Genomic DNA, 6,000 nt, shown 5'->3' with positions numbered 1-6,000 from the left:
ATGGGTTCAGTGACAGCATTTTGCATGTCTATAGGTGCCAGCAGGGCAGAGTGACACTGTTTGCATGTCTATAGGTGCCAGCAGGGCAGGGTGACACCGTTTGCATGTCTATAGGTTCCCAGTTGGTTGATAAAATCAGGCCAGAGCTTCCTCCTTCACAGTCTTTTGGGTGATAATTTCCCTCTTCTGGGGACATGCACATGCCCTGGGGTGCAGGGACACCTGGGGGCCCTCCCACCCTGGCCTGAGGCATGGGATTATCTGAGTGCCCTGTGATCCTGCCCTGCCACCCTGTTCTGGGACCTGAGGTGTGCCCTGCCCTGGGTTTTGGGGACATCTGGGGACCCTGGCACCCTGCCCTGCACTCCGAGGGAAGAGCACCCAGCACCACCACAGCGCCCACACCCTCCCCATCGCATCTGTTCACACCACACTGCCAGAGAGGGCCAGGGGACAGTGACACTGGGCCAGGTGCCCTGCTCCATCTGGGGGCTCAAAGAGCAGCTGAGAAACAGTGTCTGCTGGGGATGAGCATCCCTGTGGGACAGGAGCATCCTGAGGAGGTGCCCACAACCCAGCTGGGCATGGGTGAGCCCAGGCTCTGACCTGCAGCCCAGTCCAGCAGAGCCAGATGGCACCTGGAATGAAAACCAGTCCTTCCCCATCAAACTGGGGGTGGAAGTTGTGCTGGGAGCTGCTGCCCTCTGATACCAGTGTGGCCTGGGAACTTTTCCCCCTGCAGTTCCTGACTTTCTCAGTCAAAGACAAGTAAACACCACTCAGGGCAGGATGCTTTAGCTATCTGGCTCTCCTGGCTGTTGTCCCCAGTTTATTAATCCCATCATTCTTTTATCCTGCTGGAGAGGTTGTGGCTTAACCATGCTGGGAAGGTTGGGGGCCATGGAGCTCAGCTTTGGTGCCCCTGTGTTGGTGCCATCACATTCACTCAGCTCCTCTCTGGGATGTGTCTCCAGGGCCAGGCAAAGCCTCCTGCATTCAGTGAACCTCTACAGATCCTTTGGGATGGAGATGTGGCATGGAGACCTCCTGTGTTTGGGCTGAAAACTGGTGTGGTGGTTGGGGTCACTGCCTGTGGCCCTGTGCTCCATAGGAAGGCAGGCAATGCAATGTGCCTGAAATGCATCCAGAGGCAGTGAGTGCTGGAGCAGGATATTGCCTGCAGAGGGATTTTGTACATTATTTAACACCTGTATTTCCTGACAGGTCTCTGCCTTCAGCAGAGACAGGAGCAGTTTATTGAGGGTAGCTGCATAGCTCTGTGATGGGGGCTGGGATGTGCCCCTGCTCCTGTCCACATGGCTGCTCCGTTATCCAGAAACCTCTCAAAGGCCAGCTCCAAACTTATCCACTCCCCTCTTTATATCTTTTTTCTCTCCCTTAAATGTCTGTACATGCAGAAAGCTCCATAGCTTGGAATGCTTTTCTAAGGAAAACACTAAAATCATCAAGTCAGCAGTGCTTAAACTGCTCTGACTGCCTCTTAAATAATCAATTCATTTTTAATTAGCTTACCACAAAAATTCCATTAAATTTAAATAAATAGACATGGCAGGAGTTCTCCAAGGCACAGCGGGCTCCATTTAAAGAATTCTCTTTGAGTTCGTTAGGTTGGTCTTTAATCAGTTTGTCGTCCAAGTCCTTGTGTGGCCCAAGCAGGCTCCTGAGCTGCTAATAAAAAGTAATGGAAGCTTCCAGGATTTCCCAGATGAATCCCAACCATCTGGCCACCATGCCAGGGTTCAGTGCTGGAGCTGATGTCTCCTGGCAGGTAGTGGGGAGTGGGTCATTTTTGAAGCACCTGCCTGAATCAGGACATCTTTTCATTGATTTCTCTGAGTTTTACATCTGGAAGAGAGGGAAGCAAGGAAGGGCAATGCCCTGTTTTCTGCTGGTTCAGTGAGCTGAACTGCCCCTGAGAAATGTGAGAATCCCTGAGAGCTGGGAGCCACTCTGTCCCCTTGGACAGCTCTGGAGTTTTGCTTTTTTGCATGTCTTGGGGGTATATAAAAATCTCAGGAGGGACTTCTGACCAGAGCATGTAGTGACAGGAGGGGGGAATGGCTTCTGAATGCCAGAGGACAGGGCTGGATGGGATATTGGGCAGGAATTGTTGGCTGGGAGGGTGGGCAGGCCCTGGCACAGGGTGCCCAGAGCAGCTGTGGCTGCCCCTCAATCCCTGGCAGTGTCCAAGGCCAGGCTGGACGGGGCTTGGAGCAGCCTGGGACAGTGGAAGGTGTCCCTGCCACGGCAGGGAGTGGAACTGGATGGGCATTAAGGTTCCTTCCAAACCATTCCCTGATTCTCTGCCCACTCACCCTGTGCCCTCCTGCAGCTCCTCTCTGCACTGCATCAGAACACACCAGCTGCTGCAGTGCTCCAGAGGCCAATGATTTCCCAGGGACACCAGCATTTGCCCATCCAGAGAATCAAGAATCCAGTTCCAAATCGGCAGCAGTTGGGTTTTTCTGGTGTGGAGGTTTGTGGGGGGAAAGGTTCCCATCTCCTCCCCAGGTGTGCTGGTCCTGCTGCATCCCTCAGCTGTGGTTCCTGGCTCCAGGCTGGCACAATTCAGGGCTGAATTATTTTTGCCACCACCAGATGAACCAGTTTGGATAGGGAGGAATGGAGAAGCTCTGCACAGCTCCATGCACACAACTCCACTCCTATAGGACTGGAAAAGAGATTTTCCCCTGGCAAGAGTGTACAGTGGGCAGCTGATGCCTACAGGCAGCTGGCACAGCCCCTCCTGCCCTGCTGATCCCACATCCCACCTCTGCTCCCACACAGCCCAGCCAGGGATCCCTCAGAATTGGGGTCCTGACTGTGCAGGCAAGGGGGGACAACAGGGAGGACATTAATGCACCAAAGACACTTTGCACAAGCAGTGCTCTGCATTGTGCATAAACCACGGGCAAAGGCACCTCTGGGGCTCATCCCACACTGGGGTTACTCCCCTTGGGCTTCTATCGTGTTCATTCACCCTTGGGCAGGGCCAGTGCTTGGCACAGGGGCTTGAGGTGCACATCAGCTGCTCTGATGTGAACCTGCCTTCCAGCAACAGCTCATCTTCAGTATTGACCCAGTTTAGCTGACAATAACAAGCTGGATCACGAGGCAGGTTAATGCAGGCAAGTTTGTTCCCATCAGATTAAATATCCCAACCGAAGCCCTGGTAGTGGAAGGGCAGGATGCTGGTGGTCCATAGCCCCAGGGATGGAGGCAGCTCCCTACTCCAACACCCTGCTCTGATGGTAGTGCACAATTTCTCTTTCCCTCCTGCAAAACGCCACAAGTGCAATTTTCCAAGCCCCACTTTAATTTCTTGGGGTCAATCCTGCATGGCACCAAGGAGTTCCCTTCCACATGACGAAGCAACATCTGTCCTTTCCATCTGTCCTGCAACTCTCTGGGCCAAATCTCTCCAGGGATGCTCAGGCTGCAGTTGCCACAACAACAAAGTGATGCAACAGTTTCCTTTGCACTGGGAGTCCTGTTGATATTGAGGAGCTGGGGTGGGTGAGCCATCAAAGCTGTGCCGGTGCCAGTGGGGGTCCATGCAGGATAAAGCCATTTGTGGTGTTCAGCATCCCCGTTTCCATCCTGGAACTGGTCTGTTTGAGCTCAGTTTGGTGACTTTTGTTCCTAGGGAGGTGCAGCTGCCACTGCCAGAGCCTCCCTCACACAGTGATGGGAGCAATGTACATGAGAAGCCAGAGCCCTGGATTCAGCAAGGAACGAGATGGACAAATCCAGGGACACCGCCTGTGCCAGGCACAGCTGATGGCAGAGGAGTCACCTGCTCAGTCCCCTGGAGCAGCCCTGACCCCCAGGGAAGTTACCAGGAATGTTTTCACTGGAACACAGTGGCTCCCTCCCACCCAGCCCCTGGAGGTTCCCATCAGAGCTCTGCTTTGCCAGGGGAAAACAAACCCACTTTGGTCCTTTTCGGCTCTGCTGGAGCTTGAATTTCCCGACGCTGCAACCCTGGCTGTGTTTAACCCCACACTGCCGGAGAGCTCCTGGAAAGCCCCTGGTACAGTCCAAGGAGCCTCTGTCCTGCCCTGCCCCCTGGCCCAGGGGACAGAGAGACCAAACCAGGTCCCTGGGTGGGCTGGAGTGTCTCCGCTGCTGTCTCCCACCTCTCTCGCCCTTTTTTGTCCCCTTGTTTGGGGGTGGGGGCATCCTGGCTCCATTTCACAGACAGAGGGAGTGCAGTACCCAGCTTTCCCCTGGCTCCGGGCTCTTCCCAGCCTCCACCTTGCCAGGCCGGCCCGTTCCAGCGTGGCATCGTTTGGGACTCATTCCAAGCATTTTATCAGATGTGGAATTTGTGAGCACGAGGAGAGTGTTTAACGCTCAGGCTCCATCCCCGCCCCAGGATAGCTCCATCCCCGCCCCAGGACAGCTCCATCCCCGCTGCATCCAACCCCGCGCCCCTGTTTCAGCAGGGAATGTGCGGGGACAAAGGCTCTGGCTGCGTGGGGGCGAGGGGACCGTGCCAGCTGCACGTGCAGCGGTGCCAGAGCCGAGTCACCCTCCCGGGACCCGGAGCGCTCGAAGGCAGCCGCGGCACACGCAGCCTCCTCAATGGGTCCCTTGTCCCCGCAGCGCCGGCTCGCCACGTGTCCCGCCCCGTGCCTGGCCCGCGGGGACACCGGCTGTCCCCGCACCCACCCCACAGCTCACCCGGCACCCACGCCCTAAAATGTGGGGGTGGGACCATATTTGGGTCACCCATAACCCAAACCTGAGCACCCATCACCCCCAACCAGGCACCACTGAGGCGTCAGCCCAGCACCGCACACGGGGCACCCGTCACCCAAACTGGGTGCCCCATGGGGAACCCATCGCCCCCGTGCAGCCATAGCTCACCCATCACCCAGCCACGGGGCATCCATCGCCCTCTCCCCAAAGGCGGGGCGCTCCCTGCCCCCGGCACGGGTCCCCACGCGTGTCCCCCGGCCCGGCAGGTCTCGCCGCGTCCCCCCGGTTCTCCCGGGCCACCGGCGCCACCTCGCGGGGACCAGCGGGGACAGGCGGACACCCCGGTCTGTGCCGGGGCAAGGCGGACACCCCGGCACCGGCATCCCAGAACGGGCACCCCGGCATGGGGCACCCAATAGGGACATCCCAGAACGGGCACCCCGGCATGGGGCACCCCAATAGGGACATCCCAGAACGGGCACCCCGGCATGGGGCACCCCAATAGGGACATCCCAGAACGGGCACCCCGGCATGGGGCACCCCAATAGGGACATCCCAGAACGGGCACCCCGGCATGGGGCACCCCAATAAGGGCGCACCAGTACGGGCATCCTTGTAAAGACATTCCAACAAAAGCACTAAACTAAGGCACCCCAATGTAAGCACCCCAAAATGTGTGTCCCAAAACAAACATCCTGTCACAGACACCTCAGCATGGGGACTGTCACTCCAATATGGGTACCCCAAAACGGGTATTGTCACCTGAGCTCAGGGTACCCTGGCACAGTCATCCCATCCTAAGTGTCCCATAAAGGACACCCCAAGATAGGACACCCCAAAAAGGGCATCCTGACATGGGATTCCTGGTGAGGACACTCCAACACAGGCACCCCAGTATGGGTACCCAGTCATGGGACACCCCAAAATGAACATTCCAAAATGGGCATCCTGTCATGGGATCCCTGGATGGACCCTTGGAGGCTGAACAGCCCCAATTTCATGTTTCTTTCCTTCAGATTAATTTACACAAAAATCACAATTAACATAACCAAGTACAGCTTCTTTAAACCTCGTTGAGATGTAAAACCCACGGAGTGCTCTCAGTGCCAGGAATGGGGAGAAAGCTCTTGGAAGCACTGCCATGGGGGAAAACCAAAAAGCAGCTCAGACCCAGCTCCATGTGATGGAAAATTGTGATGGGGATGTGATGGGAAGGATTGTGTTTTCCCACTGACATTGGGACTCAGCAGCTCATCACAGAGCTCTCCCAAGGCA

Source organism: Parus major, chromosome 28 (genome assembly GCF_001522545.3).
Source record: "Parus major isolate Abel chromosome 28, Parus_major1.1, whole genome shotgun sequence".
Taxonomy (NCBI): Eukaryota; Metazoa; Chordata; class Aves; order Passeriformes; family Paridae; genus Parus; species Parus major.
Note: the sequence above shows the minus strand (reverse complement) of the source record.